The sequence below is a fragment of the Protopterus annectens genome, chromosome 14.part0 (assembly GCF_019279795.1).
Source record: "Protopterus annectens isolate FY-2018-M chromosome 14.part0, PAN1.0, whole genome shotgun sequence".
NCBI classification, from domain to species: Eukaryota; Metazoa; Chordata; order Ceratodontiformes; family Protopteridae; genus Protopterus; species Protopterus annectens.
The window spans coordinates 941,893,209-941,919,125 of record NC_056748.1 but is presented as its reverse complement, the minus strand read 5'-3'; the positions used below and the strand labels follow the sequence as shown (position 1 = coordinate 941,919,125).

General features: G+C 41.8%; 1 protein-coding gene across 2 annotated transcripts in view; it reads left to right on the top strand.

Annotated features, from left to right (window-relative positions):
* Window positions 1-289: 289 nt before the first annotated feature.
* LOC122789358 (dual specificity phosphatase 29-like) overlaps window positions 290-25,917 on the top strand; it is a 337,207-nt gene continuing 311,579 nt past the window's right edge. For both annotated transcript variants that reach the window (XM_044056747.1, XM_044056746.1), the window contains exon 1: window positions 290-452. The gene's annotated coding sequence lies outside the window, so the exon portion shown is untranslated. The remainder of the gene's footprint in view (window positions 453-25,917) is intronic.

Sequence of the window (25,917 nt, the reverse complement as noted above, 5' to 3'; positions counted from 1 at the left end):
GGGGATGGTGAGGAGTTTGTGTTTTGTATGTGTGTGTGTGTGTGTGTGTGTGTGTGTGTGCGTGTGCATGCTTTTGTCTGGCTTTTGGTAGGGGTGTGGGTACATGTCTATATGTATGTGCACATATGAATGAAAGTTCACATTTGTTGTACATTATCCACTACAGTCACAAAAAACTAATAGGCAGTTCTAAAGTATCTAGAGAGGAGGCTGTAACTGTCACCATCTAATGTGGTTATTTGATCACAGCTCCTGTAAAGAGATCATAAATGTCTTCACAACTTCACAACCAACCAAACTCGTACTGACATACTGAGGCAACTGGCATATCAGTGGATCATAATTTCTGTTAGTATATTCAACAAGTGAAGATGGTATGAGCACCAGTTCTTTCTTCATGTTGCAGTTTTGACATTTCACGATTTACAGGCACGATGAATGGACATTTTAATGTGAGTATAGTGTGATTACACAAACTTCCATTACACTGAATGGATAGACAATTGCTATGAATATGACATTATTTTCACTTGGGGAAAAAGAAGGGACTTTTTTATCGGGGTACTATTTGTATACTGGAAAATGATCATATGAGCTTAATGCAGTGCAAGATATGTTGTATTAGGGAATGTTACTGTGTTTTTTCTTTGATGGGAGTATAGTGTGATTACATAAAGTGCTGTTACACTAAATGGATATACAAAATACATACATTATTTACTTTCTGTGAGAAAAGAAGGGATCATTTTTTTCCAGGTAGTGTTCACATTCTGAAACATGTTCATAGGTGGTTATTGCACTATATCATGTATTAGGCAGTGTGACTATTTTCTTTGTTTCAGATATATTACCTGCAAACATTAGGACTGTTTATTTATATATATACTGTAGCTACAATATGATTCAGTTTCTGGAGCTATCTGTATAGTAATGATCCATAAGGTAAGTTGGTTTGCCCAACTACTTACAGTCATCCTTATATAGGATCTTAATTTATAAGCTGTTGATACTAGAAAGCAAAAAAAAAGAATAGAGTGCATCTCATTTATCAAGGACTTGCTGCTAAATGTCATTTCAGTGCTCCAGTTGTACCAGGCATTTCTAACATTAGCATATGCTGAACATGCTGTATTAGCTTAATATTTAGTGATAAGGTTAACTGTTTTAGCATGTTAAACTTACACATACAAGCACATAATGCTATACATATCACTGTTAAGCTAATTTATGTGCATTTCATACAGTACCACTGGTTGATTTCTGTAACAGAAAAGAAGCCATAAAAAGTTCAGGGTTAATGTCCAGAAATAGACTGCTAGGTCCTGAAGTTGAAACAAAAGGAATAAAGTATTCCACTGCTTTTAAATCTCTTCTTTGGTCACAGCCCATTGCTGTTTTATCAGTATTTCCCTAATGATTGCGTAAAAGATATAAGAATAGGGTGCATGAAAAAGCTCTTAAGCAAGATTAAGAAATGCCGGCCCTACATGTAACCTTAGCAGGGAGAAAATAGATGTACTTCAAGTGCAATTTGCTTTTGAGGGACAGACATGTTGTGTCACCATACCAAGTTGTCCCATCTGTTAAATGAACAGAAAAGGTTTATAAAGCTCCACCTGCTGCAACAGCAAAAAGGTATCACCCTATCTTTTCTAAATTTGCAAAACTCTTAACTAAATTTTAGGAAATGTATTCCAGTATAGTTTCCTGATTTAATCTTTACTTTCATTTGCTGCTAAGAGAATGCATGGGTTGTGAATTTAATACTGCATATACAAATACACAAAACAAAACAAAGTATTTAATTTATTGGGAACATAAACAGTGAAGAATGCTTTCTGTTGAAAGAAAATACTGTTTTATTCATGCTTTTGATGGCCAGACATGCGTTATAAGTAGTCACTTGCTGACTAGAGAAGTATTCGATATAATTGAGGCATAGCTTGTATTTACAAACCTGTAGAAGTATGTGTTATAGCCCTTTGGTTATGTGAGGTACTATATGTGTATACTTACATGTAATGCCATTCCGCAGGTTATGCAATAAAATAAGCACAATGCTTGTGACTCTCTAGTCTGCAAAAGCCAGTGCTACTAGCTTAAAAAAACATAAGCAGCTGATTTTTATTCTCTTTGGTTAGTTCAATAGAGTTATATAGCAGTTTGTTTCAGTCATTGTTTCAACAGACTCCTTACACATGTTTTATAGTGAACTACAATCAAACTGCTAACAAGTGGAATAAAAAATGGCTCCCTAATGCTCATATTGAAAATCCATAACTGTAAGGAACTGTCTGTTGAAGTGTGTGATTGGGGGGGGGGGGGGGGGGGGGGGGGTTTGAGAGGGTTGATGTCAGATTGCACATATCTCATGAGGACTGTCTAAGAATGTACTCCTACGACTGTACCACCTGGAAGAGGCCAGAAGCTCAAGCACCTCCATAAAGGTAAATGTAGGCGTGAGCAAGATTGCACAATTAAGTGCTGATAGTATATATATATATATATATATATATATATATATATATATATATATATATATATATATATATATATAGGTTCATAGGTAATGGGCATTTATAAGCCTAGCCACAGAGTGATGGCTTTCGCCTCCCCATTAGATTAGTAACCTGGGCCTCTGTCAACAGGGCTCCTGAAGTGATCCCAGGGTAGAACTTACGATTACCCATCCACTCATCAAGATTTCTCTTGAAGTGGGTCAGAGAGGAGCTCTGTCGAATATGGATTGGGATTCTTTTCCAGAGTGAGGGGAGTCGCTGGGACAGGAATCTATCCCTCCAGCATGTCCTGTTTATTGTTGTACATAAGTTCAAGTTGCTAGAACGAGTGGTTCTGAGGGATCTCGTTTTTTTGAGGTGAAGCATGTCCATTAGTTCAGGGTATGACATGGCCCTATAGGCATAGGTCACCTCTGAGCAGATGGTAAGCAACTGAGAAGAGCTGGAGCTTTTTTAGTCATGCTTCATAGGGTAATTGTTTAAGGCCCTTAATCCTCTTAGTGAGGTACTTCTGTGGTCTTTCTAGGTGTTGCAGGTGTCTAGTGAGGTACATCCCAAATGGGGCATTGTACTCTATTATGGGCCTAATGAGTGAGGAGTAAAGGGGCACAATCACCTCCTTGGATCTGGATGAGAAACCCTTTGTGATCAGGTGTGCCACATAGAAGGATTTCCTGACCATTTTGGCTATGTGGTTATCAAAGGAGAGCATGCTATCTACTTGGGTACCCAGGTCCCTAATTACGTCTTCTGTACTTAGTGAATTCTTATCTATGTGGTAGTTTGTAGGTACTTTGTTTTTCCCAAATGGGATTACTATGCATTTTTTGGCATTTAGCTTGAGGCCATGACTTTGACACTAGGTGTTTGTCTCTGTGAGACCCTTTTGCAGGATGTCTGTGTCAGCTGGAGAGTCAATTATTGCACCCAATTTACAGTCATCTGCGAACTTGGTTAGCCACAGACCCTCTGCCTTTGCCTGTACTTCGGAGAAATATATACCGAACAGGAGGGGTCCCAGGACAGAGCCCTGTGGGACTCCGCTTGTGACTGGTTTAGAGTCAGACATGGCGCCTGCCACTCTTATATATATATATATATATATATATATATATATATATATATATATATATATATATGGGAGAGGGTCTATTTCTAAATTTTGAAGTTTCAAAACTTCGAATTTCTTATGGTTGAGACCATCATATTGAACTTTTGAAACTTTGAACTGTTTAAATGGGGATCGCCATACAGTGCAGAAGGGTATATTTACAATTTTCCTTGCTGTGGTAAGATCTCGGAGTTGGTATATATATATATATATATATATATATATATATATATATATATATTTTTTTTTTTTTTTTTTTTTTTTACATTTCAAATTTCAGTCTTATGGTCCTGACCATAAGTAATTTGAAGCTTTAAAACTTCGAAATTTAGAAGAAGACCCATGGAAACACATGCATGGTGCATATAAAGCAATTTCCCTAAGAGTCTTCGAAATTTAGAAGTAGACCCATGGAAACACATGCATGGTGCGTATAAAGCAATTTACCTAAGAGTCCATTAAGTCCATTTGGGTGGGTGTTGGGTCCTGTTCCCATTTCTCTGATGTTAATACTCCCTGATTGTGACCCCATATTTAAAATGTAGCTGAGAAATGACAAATCTCACAGAGACGTGGCTTCTCTGTTTATCCTTTTCCCACAGGTATGCAAATATGAAATTGCTATATTTTAGCAATTAATTAAGAGTGGTGAAGCCACATACACTGGGTGCTGAAGTAGGCTTGCTCTTTAGGGGAGTTGTATTATTCACCATTTGTGTTTGACCATCTTCACTTTCAGGTCAATTGATTTCAACAGTTCATAGGGTGCCTTATAAAGCAGTTATTATTGATTGTTGAATATTGCAACTAATGTGGAGCTCTGTACTAAATAAGAAAGATGGCAAAACAGCACACAGCTGTCACCTTCCACAAGAAAGTTGCATAGGATGGGGAAAAAACAAGCCAGAGAGAGATAGTATGTGGAGGTCACTAGACTAATACAGTTAAAAATCCCTAAGCAGTGCCAAAGTTAGTGTTTAATGACTGACACATTGTCCTTCTGAGGAATTTAATGTATATACCATTACACCAATATGCTGTCAGTATCCAATTAATGAATGTATTAACAAATAAAAAATACAATTGCATAGCAGTGATGTATACTATGTTTTAGTATATATAAGATTGTTGTACATATAATAAATTTGCTCTTATATTAGTCAAACCCTGACATTAAAATTAGGCATGTTAATATGTACCTCCAGCATGGGATTGGGGGAGGGGTAAGGATTAGCTGAAAGTGATAACATGTAACGTCTGCTTTCTTCCTCCAAGGGTATACTGCTGTTGGCTTCACAGCTGTCAGCAGTGTCAATTTACAAATAGCTGTCTCAACTTATATGTATTCAGTCTGGAGACAGTGGTATGCATAGCATTGCTGATTGATTTGTGGGTCTGTTCGCTACTGCTCTACACATAGGAGTATAAATGTTTTAAGTATTTATTTTTCATTTTATTTATCTGCTAACTGGGTAAGCTCACTGAAACGTGGCCCTTTCAAGGTTGACCTGGCAGCACTATTTGTTTAAGTAACACACTTAATTAGGGCCACACGGTGTGCAAACAGAACCTGTGGGAGTCAAACCTAGGAAGCAGCTCATTAACAGATTATAGCCTTAATGTTCTGCAGTAACAGTCTGGAAAAAAATCTGCCAGCTAAATCTGTCCCTGGAGGTACAGCTTTTATTTATGACTGATTGAGAGGCAAAGCAGTGCAGCTCTATTGTCGCTTAGCTGTAAAGTTTGGGGTTTGATCCTAATCTCTGATGTTAGGTGGGCAGTCTCCATGTTTTCCATGCAACCACACTGGTTTTCTTCCCACTCCAAAGACATGTTGTTACACTGAATTTTCACTAGACTTCTAATGTGCCACTTTCCTTCCAAACTGTAAACAATCTTTGGAAGTCACTAGAACTAACCAGGTGAATAAAATGTCATAAATGAACATTAAAAACACAACAAGCTTCATCATAACAGTTCAGAAGAGCAAAGGGATGATGGGTCAATGGCTCTTTAACAGTGCATTGAACTGAGTGTTGAAATAGATTTAGTTGTCATAGCTGTTTTATCAGCCACAAACCGGAGATCACTTCCGTGTCTCTGCTCGACAGTGCCACAGGAAAATAACTTTCTTGGGTGGCGTTAGCCAGGGAACCTTGTTGGCTAGGCTTACATAGGCCCTCGGGCCGATAGCCTAGTACCTACCTATGAGCAAGTGCATGCGGGATAATTCCTTTCACTGGCATGAACTTAACACGTCTGTAATACTATAATGTAGTAATGTGCAATACAGGCGTCATCTCTTTATTGACTATTATTTCTTCTGGGAATTAAAAAACAGTAATAAATAAACAGAATTACCACAGAGATGGAACCATTTTTGAGAAACCTTAACAACTTAGAGAATGATTTTCTATGGAGAGGCTATGAAAGTCAGATGTTAAAAAACATCCTGGAACCCATTATAGAACTGAAAAGGACTGAAGCACCTTCACTCAACCTCCCCAGTAGGAGAATGCTAAGAAATTCCACAGAGAATAACAAATGCAAAAATAGTTGCATCCTGACATACACTTTGGATTATCACAGTATCAAAAATATTATTGAAGAAAACTGGGACATTGTCACAGGAAACCCTTTTCTGATTAACATTTCAGGTGAAGCCCCATCCTTTGTTTATAGGAAGCCCAGGAACATTAGAAGTTTTGTTAAATTTAAACCTAGACTATATCAGAGAAACACTAAAATATGTGAAACTAATTGTACATTTTGTATATTTATACAGCAAGGTGATAGTTTTTATTGCCTTATTTAAAGAAAATCATTAAGACCAGTGCAGGGGGTGACTGTAATACTACAAAAGTAATTTACAGGGCACAGTGCAATGAATGTGATGCATTCTATGTGGGCAAGACTGTAAATAAACTTAAGCATAGGATTTCATGTCATCTGTCAGAAATCCGCTCTGGAGGTAAAAATAATGCACCAGCCAAACACCTTTCTCTTCATAAAAGACACGCAGGTTTTAAGTTCCAGACCCTGGATCACATAGACATGGGTGACCTTGAAGGAGATATCCTGAATATTCTGGAGAAATATGAACTCATATGGCAATTAAAGCTGAACTCTTTTAGGAAGCCTGGACTAAACTACTACTGTTAAATTAAAAGTGTACTGGAACTTAGAAAATTGCCACATTGTTTACATGACTAATTTTATTTTATTTTATTTTATTTTATTTTATTCTACCAGTTGGTTTAAATATCATTTTAAATCAGTTGCAATTTAAGTGTATATTTTGTTTCCATCATCACAGTTTTTCTTATTGTTTTTTTCTTTTTCTGGTTCTCTTTTTTTCCACTTTATTCAAAATGCTGTGTAATAACAATACTAACTAATTATACAATAATATTTTTATAGATAGTTTTTAGGGTTCTTGTACACAGACCTGAAGAAGTCTAGAAGGACAAAAGTGATATTTGTTAACAATAGGTTATGAAAATAGAATATGATTTTTACAATTGATTTTTTGCATGCAAAGTGTATGTGTATATATTTATATATATTTTTTGATTGCCAAATGGACTAAGGTTGATATATTTCCAGCCATGTAGTATATTGTCTTGGATAAAATCACAGACTTAATAATCTACTTGATAATCTGGTTAAATAAGAAGTACCACATCATTATAAATGATATTTAAAGTACATAAGGGTTATATTATTATGACAGCTACTAAGTAGGGGAGGACCAGATCAAATGTCACACTGATGGGGGAAGGGATGTGAATTTAACATGTGTACCAATAACACTTTGTTTTACAGCACAAAAAAACACTCCCTTGCCTGATAAAAAGTATATATATATATGTATATATATATATATATATATATATATATAAATATATATATATATGTGTATATATATATATATATATATATATATATATGTGTATATATATATATATATATATATATTTTTTTTTTTTTTTTAGAGAGGAAACTATTACTCTAATTTTGTTTTACTTGGATCACTTGTCTGTGTACTTAATAAAGGATTTTCGACTGGAAACAGACTGCCTGCCTTGCTTGGATTACTTTCGAATACTTAGTAATTCTGTACAATATTTCAAATTATATATTTTTTATTATTTTTTTGACTTAAGACAAGTTTAAGTTCACTACTTCTACTACTATTGTCTGATCTGATTAATATACACCCCCAGATTCTCTAAAGCTTGCACGGTGCAGGAGCTCAAGCAGGCAATATGTCTGCCGTGTGATCCAGGAACAGCTTGCAGGGGTGTACACGAGTGCTCTTGCACTAATCCTGCATGGACGAAGCTCTTGCATGCAAGTCACCCCATTTGCAGGAGAAATCTATGCAAATGAGGTGATTTTGTAATCCAGGAAGCTTGCAACCGTCTGTGCAGGACTAGTGCTATCTGTAGAAATGTACTCGATTAGTAACCGAGTACATTTCTGCAAAATCCAAAACAGAGCTGTGACAGCTCCAGTCAAAGGCTGCATATCATGTAGTAAGCATGCCAATGGCCAAGTATAAGGCCATTGGCATTGCAAACATTAAAAAAAAATACAAAAATCAACTTTTATTTTTTTAGCCGATCTCAGCTGTTTAAGTGTAGGGCAGCGGCGTGCAAACAGGATCGGGGGGAAAATAACAAAATGAACCTAAATTAAGCATTCTAACTAAAATCAGTATTCTGCCATGCAAGTCAACGGCAGGCAGAAGACAACATGGCCAATGAGTAGTGGTTGCTAAGGGGGGAGGCTCAGTGTGAGACATATAACTATGCATTAGCAGGCAATCCTATACAAATGAGGGGAAGGATAGTGAATTCCAGTTTTCCCCAGCATGTGAGCCAGGTCCCAACAGTGTAAGACTAGGAATAGCTTGGTGCAAGCCTAGGAGCTAGGTGACATCATGGGGGGGAGGGTTGTCAGGCATACTTTAAGCGGATTGGAGTCCTGTGGCTCGGATTTGCTCCTAGCTTAGCAAGCTAAGCTAGGGGGTGTGTCCAAACCTGCCTAGCACTCTTTACAAAGCCTAAGTGTGTGTGCACACTTCACACAAGGTTTTACAGGAAGAAAAAAAGAAGCTAAACCAGGAAATAGCAGCACTGTGCACATTTGAGCACTGTGTTTGCTTGGCGCACCCCCGGGCATAAACAGGAAGGCAATGGGAAGGGAAAACAGCAGTAGGAAGGTAATCAAGGAGAACTAGCTTAGCTGGCAGGTGAAATGTATCAGAATCAGCCAATTACACAGGCAGCAGACGAGCCCAGCCCAGAACACTACTATAAACTATGCAAACACCTTTCCCTCTGTTTTTTCCCACACTCTACAGCACCGGTGTATAGAAGCAGGGAAATTTTAACAAACAAACCTACGAAATGAGAAGGGCTGCAGCAGGCAACATAGAACAACATGTGCAAGAGGCTGAGGGTGGTGAGGATGTAAATTCTGCCAATCAACCCACAGTGAGGAACTGGAGAAGAGTGTACAGACCCAGGGTAACCTACCAGGGGCTACATGAGCTGGAGATATTGGAGTGCTATAGGGTGGACATAGACCTCCCACAGCAAATTGTTGAGCTGTGCCGGCCACACCTGACAGACCAAACTGACTGAGGGGAACCCATCCCAGCGGATACCAAGGTATGTGTAGGCCTAAGAATACTAGCCACAGATACCTCCCAAAGTTCAAGTGGGGATATCACAGGCATCAGCATCCAGAGTATTCCACCGGTTCCTGGATGCCATGTCAGCACATGCCAGTGAGCACGTATATTTCCTCAACACCCGTGAGGTGTTGGCCAGCGATATGCGTCTCTTCCACCAAACAGCAGAATACCCTGAGGTAGTGGGTGCTATAGACTGCACACACATACACAAAGCACCACCTGGTGATCAGGGCCTACATCAACCGCAGGGGCATCCCCTCCATCAACTGCCAGGTTGTATGTGATGCCCAGGGCATTATAATGAATGTGTGTACTGGCTGCCCTGGAAGCTATGATGATTCCCACATATGGCATCTGATGCAGCTGTACCAGAGATTTGTCAATGGGGACATCCCCTATGGTCACCTAGTGGGGGATGTTGGTTACACACTGGAGCCGTGGCTGATGACACTCATCAGAAATGCACGCACACCTGAACAAGAATGCCATAATGAGGCACACGCACAGACCAGACTTATAATAGAGCATGTGTTTGGGATGCTCAGGTCATGGTTCCGGTCTCTGGATACATCCGGTGTAGCCTTGCAGTACTCACCAGCTACATGTACCCAAATTGTTATGGTATGTACCATGCTACACAATATGATCCTGTGGAAACAGCTGCAGCAGGAACAGCATGGGGCAGGGCCACACAGCCCCCCACCAATGCCAAGGCCTGCACAGGCACAGAGTGACTCGGAGGAGGAACAGCTTGAGCCTGCCCCAGTAGGCAGATGGAGGCATGCCCAGTATGCCAAGGCTGCAGCAAAGAGACAACACATAGCACATACACTGACACAGTAGGGACCCATGGAATGACACCTCTCTCTGACTCACACATACAGTAAAAGGGATGCCAAGCGTGACACTGCCTGTGCTCAACCATGTATAGGGAGTGTATTATGTGCATCCAACATAGGCAGCCCTCCAGCACCATCTGCAAGTCTGGCACACCCTCAAGGTAAGTCAATCAACCTACCAGTTGCCAAATGGAGTAGAATGTGTCGTTACCTGTATCTTTGGTATGGATGTGAGCATACAAGGGAATAGGGTGGCTGAATGTTATGGCAGCAGACAGTAGGCACCTATAGTGGCACCATGATATCTTTAACATATACTGGAGTCACCATAGTAGCCAGTACTACACAGGGTGACAAAACCCACTGCAGGAAATGTGCTGAGTGACATGTGTGTCCATATGACCCACACATGCAGTCAGGGCGGTTCACATACCCAACAACAGTCTCAGCCAGCAGGACAGGTGTAGACAAACCCAAACAGAGCCTGTGCTATGGCCCCTGAATGATGGCTATGGTTACCCCCCCCCCCCAGGCCTACACAGACAGAATACAGCAGGTCAGGCAGTCGGATGTTAGTTCTGAAGGGTAGGAAGTCAGACACTAATATGTAGGGCATCCAAAGCTATGATCTGTAGTACACTGGCATCCCTCTACTCAGCATGATAGGTAAGAATACAGAATGAAATGGAGTACCTGACATAACAGTACAGTCATAGCAAATGTGTACAAGTGTCAGGTGTGCCCCCCATCCTATGTAGTAATGTAATAACAGTCAGGTGTGCCCCCCCAAGCCTATGTAGAAATGTAAAACTAGACAGGTGTGCCTCCCCCATCCAATGTAGTAATGTGATAACAGTCAGGTATGCCCCCCCATCCTATGTAGAAATGTAGAAATAGTCAGGTGAGCCCCCCACCCTACATAGTAATGTAATAACAGTCAGGTGTTCCCCCTAACCCTGTCTAGAAATGTAGAAATAGACAGGTATGCCCCCCTATGTAGTAATGTAAGAACAGTCAGGTGTGCCCCCCCATCCTGTGTAAAAATGTAGAAATAATCAGGTGAGCCCCCCCAACCTACATAGCAATGTAATAACAGTCAGGCTTGCCCCCCCCCAACCTTGAGTAGAAATGTAGAAATAGTCAAGTGTAGCCCCCATCCAACATAGAAATGTAGTAACAGTCAGGTGTGCCCCCCTAATCCTGTGCAGAAATGTAGAAATAGTCAGGTGAGCCCCCCCCCCTCATCCTATGCAGAAATGTAGGAACAGTCAATGCTAAATGCTTGATGGATACCCTGCAGAAACAGCATGCCACCTGTCAGTGTACAACACAAAGGTCAGCACTGCAGTACAAACTACCTGGACTCGATCCACACATTAAATACAGATGGGCATACTGGGCATGCTCACACACTTAGAGAAATGAAGGAAATGTCAGTCAACAACATACTGAAAGGTCATACTGGGCATGCTCACACACAAACACATGAAGGCCATGTCTGCAACTGCCAGTGGACCAGACATATCTGACAGCCGCAGTTGTTAGTGCACACACTCGTCAGTATGCACCACTCATGCCTTGCACACACAGTGGATAGGAATACAGATATATATGTAAGGACAACACACTATAATAAGCCACAGGTAGACGTACGTAGATGTGTGGAAGAGGGTAACTTTGACAAGGAGCCATCAAGGCCTGTCCCACCCAGCACACAGCCAAAGGGCCTCAACCACATGAGGGTCAGATGTTACTCACTGCAGATACTAGCCACCAGTATCTGTCAGCATTACAGAATATTATGTGCACGTCCCAGCTGTGCAACATGACTGTACAAGGGAGTAGTCACCTAGCAGCTGTATACACGTACCTGTGAAATATGACCCTGTGTGTGCCCGCATGTAGCGTGTCAACCTCTAGATGAATGGGTTATGGCCCATGCACACACACTGCCCTCCCCATAGCCCTACTATGACAAGCCTGCTGAGGTCATCCACTGTGAAATACACCTTTGGGAGAGTTGCAGCCCAGTAATCTCTGTGGTGCATCCCATAACTTCATACTGTTGTAGTGTGATAAAATAGCTAGGTAGGCATTCAAATCCCAGACATGACAACTGTGTGTGTGTGTGTGTGTGTGTGTGTCTGTCTGTGTAAAGAGCAATGCTTTTTAGGGTAGTCACACTCTCTACAATTCAAATGCTCAACTTTGGCAAGGCTGCTGATGTCATCCACCTAGAAATACACCTCTAGGAAGGTTGTAGTCCAGTAATCTCTGTAACGTATCCTGTAACTGCATACTGCTGTAGTATGATAAATTAGTTAGGTAACTGTTCTAATCCCAGACTTGGCAAGTGTGTGTGTGTCTGTCTGACTCTGTCTATGTAGAGAGCAATGCTTTTAGGGTAGTCACACTCCGTACAATTCAAATGCTCAACTTTGGCAGGGCTGCTGATGTCATCCACCTAGAAATACACCTCTGGGAAGGTTGTAGCCCTTGTAATCTCTGTAGCGTGTCCTGTAACTGCATACTGCTGTAGTGTGATGAATTAGTTAGGTAGCTATGCTAATCCAAGACTTGGCAAGTGTGTGTGTGTTTGTGTGTGTGTCTGTTTGACTCTGTGTAGAGAGCAATGCTTTTTAGGGTAGTCACATTCCCTACAATTCAAATGCTTAACTTTGGCAAGGCTGCTGATGTCATCCACCTAGAAATACACCTCTGGGAAGGTTGTAGCCCAGTAATTTCCATAGCATGTCCTGTAACTGCATACTGCTGTAGTGTGATAAATTAGTTAGGTAGCTGTTCTAATCCCAGACTTGGCAAGTGTGTGTGTCTGTCTATGTAGAGAGCAATGCATTTTAGGGTAGTCACACTCCCTACAATTCAAATGCTCAGCTTTGGCGAGGCTGCTGATGTCATCCACCTAGAAATACACCTCTGGGAAGGTTGTAGCCCAGTAATCTCCATAGCGTGTCCTGTAACTGTGTACTGTTCTAGTGTGATAAATTAGTTAGGTAGCTGTTCTAATCCCACACTTGGCAAGGGTGTGTCTGTCTGACTCTGTCTGTGTAGAGAGCAATGCTTTTTAGGGTAGTCACACTCCCTACAATTCAAATGCTCAACTTTGCAAGGCTGCTGATGTCATCCAATGTGATATACACCTTTGGGGAAGGAGTACTCCAGTAATCTCCATGGCGCATACTATAATAAACTAGTTAGGTAGGGGTTCTACTCCCAGACATGACAGGTGTGTGTGTGTGTGTGTGTGTGTGTGTGTGTGTGTGTGTGTGTGTGTGTGTGTGTGTGTGTGTTAGTAACTCGTATCCTGTGTTGTGGAGGTGGGTATGAGTGTGTGACACCTGGGCCCAACATGGAGCAGGTTCTGAAAATTTCTTATATGGTGGCCCTAGTATATATCACAATGTCCACCATACAGGGATAACAGATGTAAAATAGCCAAGAGGCTGGGGTACAAATCCATACCTATATGTGATATCAAGGCCAGGCAATCACAGTTAGCAACCCCAGTATTACCCAGAGCATGCTCTCAACCCATGTCTCATACACACACACACACATGCCTAGACAACAGTCAATATGTGGGTAGTACACTGCATATTGGCCACTGATAGTAACTATGGAGTGATTGCAGTGGGGTACAGAGGGCATGGCACCCTGTCCATCTGTCCAATAGGCACATACATGCAGACAGTGCACCTTCCCCATGTTCCCCACTGGACACCTGCAACACCTGTGGTGCCATCACATGTGACCCACAAAGGACATTCCATACCTGAAAACATGCCCTTTATGGACAGATGCCACTGACACCAGGGAATGTCATTAGCATGTTATCAATGTAGCTGCAGGGTAAACCTGCTGTCCATTACCAGTTCCCACCACAGGTGAACAAGACTGGCACATTTGATGATAATCTGTGTACACAACATGGGCCAGGTACAGTTCTACGTGTCACTGTATATGCATGTGGGAGCTGTGCATATCCCAGACACCGTCCATGTCATGGACAAAGGAACAGATACATGGCAAGCGATGCACAGCATTGGCCACACACAATAGTCACCCAGGTGACTGGATGGGGGATACAATACCCACCTGTGTGGGCAAATGCAGAAACTACAGCCCTGAGCCACAATGCTGACCATTGTCATGTGGCCTGATGCCAAGGTATACCCATCACCTAGCCTTGTATAGTCATCTGGCACAGTCGACCACCACACACCCATGCAGAAATGCACCCATGCATGTCACTACTGGCACCCTGTGTGTTTGTGTGTGCATTGTATGATGTGTATGATCACATCCACACTCACTAAAACCCCCACTGGCCTACTGAAGCATGCTGTTTGATGTCAGACACCTCCCCATACCCTTTGCCCATATCAACTCTGTATGACCCCTGTGATGCATGTAATACCTGCATAGTAATGTGTTGTGGCAGTCTCACTAGTGATGGGTTGTATTCCTGGCCCTGCCAAGTGTGTCAATGTGTATGCGTCCCTGTGAGAATGTGGCTGTGTTGACGCTGGCACCTGTTCATGCGGACAGGCATGTGTACTACACCTACCATATAGCTACCATATCCCTGTTGCAGATGTCAGTCACCATCACATATATGTTCTGAGGGCTCCACAACATGTAACCTATGTGGCGCATCCAATAACTACATAGAAATGTGATATCACTACATAGTTGTCAGGGGTTTGATACCCTGTGCTAGTAGGTGTGTGACACAAACATTCTTCAGTTTTACTCTCCCACCCCTCCCTGACTTGTCTTTGCCTCTGTCTGCCTCTCTCACTTCCTCTTTGGTGGATGTGGATACCTACACCTGCTTTGCTTAGGCAACAGCATGTGCATTTTAAGTGATGCTCATGATCAGCTGATGGCCTCTGCACGAATTGCAGCCCTCCAGTAGCTGATTGCATGTGGAATAGCTATGGTAACATTCCCATAGCCAATTGCATGGAAACGCACTCCAATATCTAGGTCATGTTGGCATTGGCCCTTTTCATTCACTGTGAGCAGGAACTAGATCTGTTGTTTGGCAAGCAGCATCTCAGATGGATTGGAAATTTACCTCTAACAACATACACTGTGGAAACAGGGCAACACACAGGAGGGGGATGTGACTGACCTGACTACAGATTGTAAGTGCTGCTATACTGCATTTGGAGTAATGTTGGTTTAACAGTGTGTGTGCGGATATGGCTGTCCTACATGTTTTAATACCCGCCATGTCAGTTCTATGTTTATGAGGAATCCCCGTCTGTAGGGTCATCTGCAGACTGGGCAGTGTGTTGTGCCTTTGGTTTCATGTGTTACCCACAGAGCATCTATCTGTGAACTGCAGAAGGTAGTGTGAGGATTACAGTCTGTAGATGGTGAAAGCCGTGACAGTTACTCACTTCGTATCCCTCATAGGACATATGTTGCACCAAACCCTGTTACAACAGTAAATGTATGAGGTTATCACAGCAACATGTCAATATTGGCCCTGTGTCTGGGCTGCCAGTCACAACTCTGTCAACCTTTGTACATATGTTGTGCATTAAGAGGTGCATATGTGCTGTACACCATCATTATTATCATCATATCTGATAAGCCAGTGAGATATCAGACTGCTACACATGTTATGTACAGTAGGGGTTATATTTGCTGAATTAACCTGGACATTCTGTGGTTGTTTATACAGTACTGAGGTCTGTGTACTTATGGTGAATGTTGACAGTGTGTATTGTTAATATGTACTTTAGCCTGTGTACAGACTGTGGTAGATGTCATTGTTTTAGGTCCCATCCTATCTGATGTTACATGCTGCTTCACTGTATGTTACCATATTGGCTTACATGTTGTAGGGCCATACACACACATGACCCATACCACAGACAGCCATCAGACCAAACTGTGTAGCAGCCCAGTATTCTAATACATGTACATATACTTCACATACCTGTTGTGGGAATGATGTCTTTATGACTGACAGCTGGCTAAATGCCAGTGTCTTCAGCTGTTAGTGTGATGAGCTTTATTGTTTTTTTCCACTACTGCTTATGCCTGCACCTTTGCTTTCTCACTCTTTCTCTCTCCCTCTCTCTCTAGTGAATGGATTGAGCTGCTTTGAGTAGATTGCAGCCTGGCTTGAGTAGGTGATGCACTTGATCAGGTGATGGCCTCTGCACCAGTCTGTGTCCTACACTTGCTAACTGCATGCAGCTTGCTGTGTAGTACTTCCAATTACCTCTGTCATGGCAACCACCTACTATAAATCCCTATGTGGTCCCTTTACCTTTCCTGTGTGCTGGACATCCTTCCTGTGTGGGCATCAGTGTTACAAACAGCAGGTAGCAATACCTCTTACAGGAGAACTGGCACATTCAGGCCAGCTACATATTTGTAGGAGGTTCCAGAACTACAGACAGATTGTGAGTAGAGTTGTGTTATGCTTTGTATAGTACTGGTGTTACAGGGTGTGTGTGTACATACCAGTTTACCTTGGAATGCAGTCTGGATGTATAGCTCTCAACTGTGGGCCTATCCTCTTGGTGGCCAGAGGTGTGCCTATCATGTTTTGTCTGCCCAACACACAGGTCCTGTGTCAGATATTTCACTGGCAGTGTGTGTGTTGAGTGCTATCAGTACATGGCTCCATCCATTTATGTTTCTAACCTCAATTCCCTAACTAAGGGTATGCAGCAGACTATCCTGTAACACCAGCAACTTGCTTAGTGTATGGCAAGAGTTTTCCACATATGGGTCTGTGTTCCTGCCTCTGTCCTCCACCTACATACCAAGCTTTGCACATATGACATGCTGTCAGGGGTTGTTCTGTAGTGGGCTGTGAGTATATCACACTGCCATTGCTGCCATCAGTCCATTGCTGTTGTATCCCCCACACATATGGTGGGGCTGAGGCCATATATGTGTGGGCTTCACCTACACAATACATGTGTGCCCTAATGCACTCCAGAGGCCAGTGTATGTAACAGTGGTATATGGCTCTGTATTATTAAGTCTAGGGGGGATGCACTTTAAATGACCTAGGCTGTTACAAAATGTGGGGGTATCAGGGGTGAGCTGCCTTAAGGTATCTGGATGTACAGTACCGTATACTTCACCTATATTTACATTACTTACATAAATTGTGTTAATGCAGGCCTACTGCCTCCTGCCATACAGACTGCTCTGTTTATCAGTGTGTTTGTGATGGTGTCAGGTATGCCATGTTATGTAACAGTTACATCCCATTTGGTCAACTGAACTCTTTACCACCTAGTGATTTTGTACAGAGTGTAGATAGAGGCTGCGGAACTATACACCTGCATTACCTACTGTTGATTGTTTGGTATCCTGTGGCCCAGTCTGTCTTTACTATTGTACAATTTGAAGGGCTTGGCCTGGAGAGCAGCAGTTGTGAACCTTTCCAGACTACTGTATTAGTATAACTGTTTCACAGTTGCATTACTCTGTTTATATGGATGTCAGTATCTGAACAGCTATATGACATGGCATATGGAACTGTAATAGTACACAAATAAAGGTTTTCCATTCCTGCAAACTTGTGTGTGGTGTTTTTTCCTACGACCTCTCTGTGGGTATATGTTGCAGGCAACGACTGTCATTTGTATGGGTGGCCCATACAGTGCCCAGTTGTTAAGGTGGTAACTGTAGGCATAGTGGCTGTTCCATATTATGTGCACCTTCTACATATGTATCTTATTGTACATATCTCTGGGTATGTATGTGTAGTCACATGTATATCTATCTATATATATATATATATATATATATATATATATATTTATGTGTGTGTGTGTGTGTGTGTGTGTGTGTGTGTGTGTGTGTGTGTGTGTGTGTATATATATATATATATATATATATATATATATATATCTATATTTATGTGTGTGTGTGTGTGTGTGTGTATATATATATATATATATATATATATATATATATATATATATATATATATATATATATCTGTATCTGCATATATGTGTCTGTGTATATGTATCCTGGGGATGTTGATAGGTTCCACATTTTGCATATCCTATGGGAGCCAGACTATACTGCATGATTTGTTACCAATACCAGCCTGACATCATACAGGTGGGATGTAGTACTGTTAACATCTTGTGCCCATGTCATGTCTAGTCCTGGTTATGGCATCTGCAACACTTCATAGGTTCATAGGTTCATACTAGGCTATCTGCCCTAGGGCATTTATAAGCCTAGCCAGAGTGTGTTTGGCTTTCGCCACCCTTTTAGATTAGTTGACTGTGCCTCTGTATAGTAGGTCACAGAAGATAGACCTTTTAAGGTTAGTTTACTGTGCCTCTGTCTAGTAGGGACACAGAAGAGATCCCGGGGTAAACCTATGATCTCCCATCCACTCGTCAAGATTTCTCTTGAAGAGGGTCATTGAGGGGCTCTGCCTAACATGGACTGGGATTTTGTTCCAGAGTGAGGGGAGCCTCTGGGATATGAATCTGTCCCTCCAGCATGTCCTATTTATTTCTGTGCTGAGGTTGAAGTCCCTGGAGTGTGTAGCGCTAAGGGATTTAGATTTCCTGAGGTGGAGCATGTCCATTAATTCTGGGTTGGACATGGCTTTATACGTCAGGCACAAATCGCCTCTGAGTAGGCGGTAAGCAACTGAGTAGAGCTGGAGTTTCTTTAGCCTAACTGCGTAGGGCATCTGTTTGAGTCCCTTGATCCTCTAGGTGAGGTACTTTTGGGGTCTTTCCAGTTGCTGCAGGTGTCGGGTAAGGTACATCCCAAATGGGGTATTGTATTCAATTATAGGCCTGATGAGTGATGAGTAGATGGGCACAATGACCCCTCTTGATCTAGATGTGAACCCTTTCATGATAAGGTGGGCTATATAGAAGGTCTTTCTAACCACTTTGGCAACATGATTGTCAAAGGATAGATTGCTATCTACTTGGGTCCCCAAATCCATAATTACTTCTTCCGTACTTAATGGATTACCACCTATGTGGTAATTTGTGGGCACTTTGTTTTTCCCAAAGGGGATGACTATACACTTTTTGGCATTTAGCTTTAGGCCATGGCTCTGGCACCAGTTATCCATCTCTGTGAGACCCTTTTGGAGGATGCTTGTGTCAGTCGGCGAGTTGATTATGGCACCCAGTTTGCAGTCATCTGCGAACTTGGTCAGCCATAGTCCTCCCGTGTTAGCCTGTACCTCAGAGAAATATATACCGAACAAGAGATGTCCCAGGACTGAGCCTTGTGGGACGCCACTTGTAACAGGTTTAGAGTCTGACTTGGCACCTGCAATTCTGACCATGTGGGTTCTACCCCTGAGCCAGTTTGCAACCCATCTTGTGACATAGGGGTTGATATTTAAGCTGGTAAGCTTATTTATGATGCCCGAGTGGGATATTGTGTCGAAGGCTTTTGCGAGGTCCAGGTAGGCTGTGTGGACTACCTTCCCTTCATCTATGGCCTTGGTGACTGTTTCAAAGAAGTCGACCAGGTTCAAGAGGCAAGATCTGCCCTTAACAAAACCGAATTGGGTAGGATCCAGTGTTTGGAGGTTCCCAATGTCTTTGTTTATGAGTTCCATGATGATACGCTCCATAGCTTTGCAGACCAGGCTAGTCAGGCTTATAGGGCGATAGTTTCCGGGGTCCATTGTGGCACCACCTTTGTGGAGTGGGACCACTGTTGCTGTACGCCATTCCTTGGGTACATATCCTGTAGTAAGGCTGAGATTGAACAGTGACTTCATGTGAGGGTTCATTTCTTCTTGGAGCTCATGTAAGATGCAGCCTGGGACACCGTCCGGTCCCATTGATGCTGTGTTTTTTGCTTTGGAGAGGGCAGCTCTCACCTGTGCATCTGTGATGTCAGGGAGGCTACACTCTGTTGGGATAGACATTTGCTCTTTTCTGGGGGAAGGGGAGGGAGAAGTTTGCACTGAACCTGTCTGCCAGGATGTTGGCAATGTTTGTGGGTTCAGTGTATTTTTTGTCATTTTGCACTAACTCAGAGCATATCTGGGAGTTGCCACCCAGGTTCCTGACATAACTAAAGAAGGCCTTGTGATTATCTTTAGCATCTTGTGCAATTTTTCTTTCGAAGCTGGCCTTAGATAATTTTATGAGGGATCATAGTTTCTTGCTAGTACTGATCAGAGATGCCTTCCCTTTTTGGGATTTTGCTCTATCATGTAGTAGCTTCCTCCTTCTGTTGTATAGCTTATTTATGGCTGGGGTCCACCAGACAGGTCTCCTGCCTTTGGAGGAGTGAGTCTTGGTTTTATTTGGGATAGCACGATCCATGCATTCCTGCAGGTGTCCATTGAATGCGTTTGCATAGGATTCTGCGGTTTGGGTCGTATTTTCCACTGGTCCGGGGGCTTTGAAGGATTCCACCTCGGTTTTGAGAAGTGTGAAGTTTGCTTTTGAGAAGTTCTTCACCATGGTTTCCTTGGCTGGGGTGGGGATGGGATATGGATGTCCAGTGAGATTAATTTATGGTCAGATCATACCAATGAGGGGTATACCTCTGGTATGGAACATAGAGTCCCCATGTTGGTGATGATCAGGTCCAATATGTTTTCCCCTCTTGTGGGAGTGGTGACGAGATGTTCCATAGCATTTGAGTGTATAAATTCTAGGAACCGTTGGGCGAGGGTGTTGGGGCTTGAGTAGTGCTCCCAGTTTATGTTTGGGTAGTTGAAGTCACCCAATATGATGGTGTTTGGAGAGACCTTCATATTCTCCAGTGTTCTCAAGAAAGCTGAGTGGGGTTCCTGAGTTTGGGAGGGTGGTCTGTAGCAGGCTACAAACTGAAAGGCAGTTTTGCCGACTGTTAGTTGCACATGGATGGTCTCTGATGCTTCGTGCAGTGCCACTAACCTGGAGGTGTGGGTATCTTTGATGAATATGGATACTCCCCCTCCTTTTGTGGTTCGGTCTGAGTTTTGGGGCCGAAAAGCATGGTATGAGGTATAACCTGGTAGTGCTGGGGTGCTCTCGGGAGCCTTGAACCAGGTTTCTGTTGCTGCTCAGATATCGATATTCTCCATACTGAGGAGAGCCTCGAGTGTGTGCATCTTGAGGTTTAGACTTCTGGCATTGAGCAGCATTACTCTTAGTTTCTTTTTCCTTGTGTTGTCTATGGAGGTGGGTTTGTCTTTTGAGCCTTGCCTAAAAAAGGCACTATGGGGGTGGCAAGAGCTTTAGCCAATATTCGAAAGCCCAGGGGTGACAGGTGCAAGCCATCCCTAGTGAAGCAATGTGGCTTGTCGAGCATGTCATCCCAGGCTGACAGACACTGGATCCCCTTTGAATGACACCAATACTTTAGCCAATTGTTAAAATTGATCATTTTGTCTTTATACTGTGACATCATTCTTGGTGAGGTTAAGATGCTACTCAAGGTCAGGGTCATACCGGCCTGGGCTACATGATCAGAGAGCTCCTCTATGTCTCTTTTTATGTAGTCCAGGGAGGTATGTCTCAGGTCATTCACACAAGCATGGACAATGACGGAGTCATATTTGTACTTGCTTTGGAGTGACCTGAGTGCTTGTGTTATGTGGCAGATCCTGGCACCTGACAGGCAGCTTACAGTGACCTTCTCCTTGTTCAGCCTGGTGAGTGGGACGTCAGTGTGTCTGACAATAGAGTCACCTATTACAAGTGTATTAGGTGTGTTGTTTAGCCTTAAGGGCTGTGACTGTGTGGCACACTGACTTTGTGAACTATGTGATACGTGGGTATTGTTGTGGGGTAGCGGTTGCTTGGATGTCTGCTTTGGAGGTCTCTGCTGCTTGGGAAAATTTTTATTTAGAGCCTCCGAGTATGTTTTTGTGTGTTTATGTGTTTGGTTTGCTGTTGCGATAAGTCTATGTCAGACTAGATTTGTGGTGTGTGTGGTACCTTCTCCGCCTGACTGACTGCGCCAGTACTGGGTTGAGAGAGCTCAGCCTCCAGTTTGGCTATATAGTTGCATCTCTCACATATATTTGAGCTTGTTGGGAGGAGGAGAGGGTGGTCTGTGTACATAAGGCAGTTGTAACATTGCTTCAAGATTCCCAGATTCACCAGCTGGACTGGAGAGTAAACCCAAAACTGACTTTTGGACATGCCAAAATAGTATAAGGAACTACTTTTTGACTGATCAAAAAGGACCAATAAGGAGCCAAGTACTTTAAGGGAGTATAAGAGGGTGTAGTGCTTTAGTTTATTAGTGCTTACTTATAAGATTACTTATACGAGCAACTGCAGGGCTTTAGAATGAAAATAGAGTGTTTACTTTGAGATTTAGAACAGTTCTAAGGGAAAAAGTGAAGAGCAGACTATGTGGAGCCGGGAATAGTTTAAACCCATTTAAGCGGCGCTGTCCGATGCTGCTCTATTCGCAAAATCGTGCAAAACTTCGCAAATGCGGGTTTTAAAGCAGGGAACCTGAGAGAGATAGAAATTGACCCAAAACGGCCAATAAGCTACTAGTTTCAGGGCTGAGACCACTCCTCCAGGGACAGATAGGCTGCTCAAGCTCCCCACTCTCACTGGTGAACAGAGAAGCTTCCTCCTGTCCAAGTAAGGATATGGGAAACACAGGAAACTATACCACAGTTCGGAATTCAGCAAAACCTGAAATCTGGACTAATCTATTTCAGCAAAGGCGGGAAAAAAGAATATATATTTTTTTTTGTTTTTTTCAGGAAACAGCAGAAAAACACACAGAAAACACTGTAAATGCTATAAACAGACTAGCGCACTTTAGTGTGTAGCCTACAACAGTTATACAATACAAAAACAACTTAAATTGATATAAAACAAGTGCAAAAACTGTAAAAAGCAGAAGGCAAATGCAATTTAAACTGTTTAAAGCACAGATCAGTTAGAAATTCACTTTTTAGGCGGGAAAAGGCAGTCGGAGCAAAAAAACAGAGAAAAAGATACTTAAATCTGGAAAGTCTCTCTTGGGTCTAGCTGTTGCCTGTATCACTTTGCAGGACACCACGAGAAGCTGTGCAGAGTTGTATACTGGCGCAAAACTGTGGTAGTATATTGCAGGGTGGACATGTTTGGCTGTGGGGGGTATGCCTATTCGTACAAGATGTATATTATTTGGGGTGTCTCAACTCCATTAACAGTGCATGTGGACATACTTATTTTTGTTAATCTACCATTGCTATCTACAGATGTATGGCCATATATACCTATATATATATATATATATATATATATATATATATATATATATATATATATATAGATATGCTTACATATATATATAACTATGTCTGTATATATCTACATATATATATATATATATATATATATATATATGCGTACATATATATATAACTTGCTGTGTATATGTAGACATATATGTATAGACATATATATGTGTCGATGTAGGCATTTGCACATATATATGTTCATATATATATTTATATATGTATATATTCCTAAATATATATATATATATATATATATATATATATATATATTTATATACATATATATATATATATATATATATATATATATATATATACATATATATATATATATATATATATGTTGCAGCTGTTTAGATGTTAATATATTTACACACACACACATCTAAATGTTAGTATATATTCTCTGTACTGTTGCATGACTGGGCTGGATGATGTGCTTCTGAAACATCTGATTTATGTATATCTTGCATGGCTTAGTGGTAAATCACTTTGTCTATGGTGTGCAGGGTCCTGGGTTCGAGCCTTCCAGAGGCTGTTTATTTTGCTGCTGGGCAGAACACGGGCCATTGGATATAGAGTGATTAAGGCACTTTAAAGCAGTTGTAAGCAGGTTTGCACTGTTAACTTCCAGTTACAGTTTCTTATACTCAGCTTAAAAATAGCTTAATCTGTGTAGGCATTGCTTACCCCCATGCAAACAGGCTTAGATCCGCTTACTGCTGCTTAAAAGTGCTTACTCCTGCTTACCCCCTCACTAATTTCTTAGGAAAAGAAAAAGGGTTGATAGGAAAGTGGTAAAAAAGGGGCACAAAGAGGGAAAGACAGTAGGGAAAATAGCTACGGATGTGCAGAAAGGGTGTAGGGAAGGCCCATAGCTGCTCATTTCTTCTACAGCAACAGCTGTGCATATACACTGAATTTAGAGGTAGATCTGGACACTCAAAACCAAACCCGTGGGACAGGAGTGAGGACAGCAATAATAAGTTATGATGCCAATTAGACTGGATTACATGTGTCCAGTGGACATGTATGCAAAATGGACAGTTATGTATGGGGCGAGATTTTTTTGTGGGAACAGATTGTCCTTTTTTTTTTCAGGTGAGAGTGGGATGTTGGGGAGGGGTAGTAAGTATATTTGGGGAGGAGGGTTAGGTAGGTTAACAGACAAGACACACAAGATGCATACAGGGGCGGTATATGACACATGTGGGGGTAAACACCTTGATGGGGAGGGGTGTTGGGATATCGGAAGCCCACAAGCCCCTTAGTGGTAAGAGTGGGACTGCGGTCCCCACCCATGGCTAGTCACCACTGCACCTTCACAGCTCCGAAGGTGGCTGTGCTGGGGGCTGAGATGCAGAGCCAGGCTGACTCTTTAATTGTTGAAGAAAAACCACGAAGGAAGCCAATGCAGGTACAATAGAATAATCCAATAATAAGCGGTAGCCGTGAAAACAGTAACGTTAGCACTTTATTTAAAAAAGAACTTTCGGTGGGTTAAATAACCCGCCTTCCTCAGACAAACACTTCAAAACAAGGAGAAGGGAGTTTAAATACTCGTGATACTTCCCTATTAACGGACATTTAATTGATAAATCACTTTGATTTAAGGACTCCTTGTCATGGTACAAATATGACCAGTAAAAATGTATAGTACATGTTAAAATAATTTAAAATGTTTTGGACATCAATTATAATGAAAACCTTATATAAAACCTTTACAAAAGGTAAAATAAAATAAAATAAGAATCAATACATTCATGTTAAATAAACGGTTTTAGCTGTAAGTGAAACAGACGTTATGCAGTTAATTAAACCGCTTTAAACATAAAGGATCCATTTATGCTACATTAAGTTAACAGTATATAAAGTGCCAAACTCTGGCCCAAATGGAGGGTGAAATGCTCCCCTCCCCCTCAAGTGAGGCAAACTTCCCTGAGGTGCATGAGAACCTAGACCTAGTATAAATTAATGGTGAAAGAATATACTAATAACTGAACCTACACAACCAGACACTGACAGGGGGCAAATGGACGAACTCACACTACACTAGGTGAAAAATGCCCATACCTATGGATGCCAAGAAGTCCAAGGGAGAAAATGTGAGATGTACAAAACTGGTCTAAACCAGAAGTCAAACTAAATTATCTCCTCATGGCCAAAATTTTAAGAATGCAAGATAACGAAACGGCATCGTTTAGTCCAGGATAGATATATGCCCCCGTTCTAACCTGCCAGAGTAATTTCTCCTTTTCCAGGATAACCTGCCAAGGGCCACCATTGGAATCTGTCGCTACTTGTTTTACCACAGTAAAATGGAAAGAATGGTTAGGGCAGTCCATCACATGGCGGGCTAATGCATTCTTTATATCCACTTTGGATATAGCGTATAGATGTTCATATATACGTTTTTTGAGTGCCCTCTCGGTCTTTCCTACATAGAAAGCCGAACACTGTTTACATAGGGCCACATAAACTACTGCTTTCGA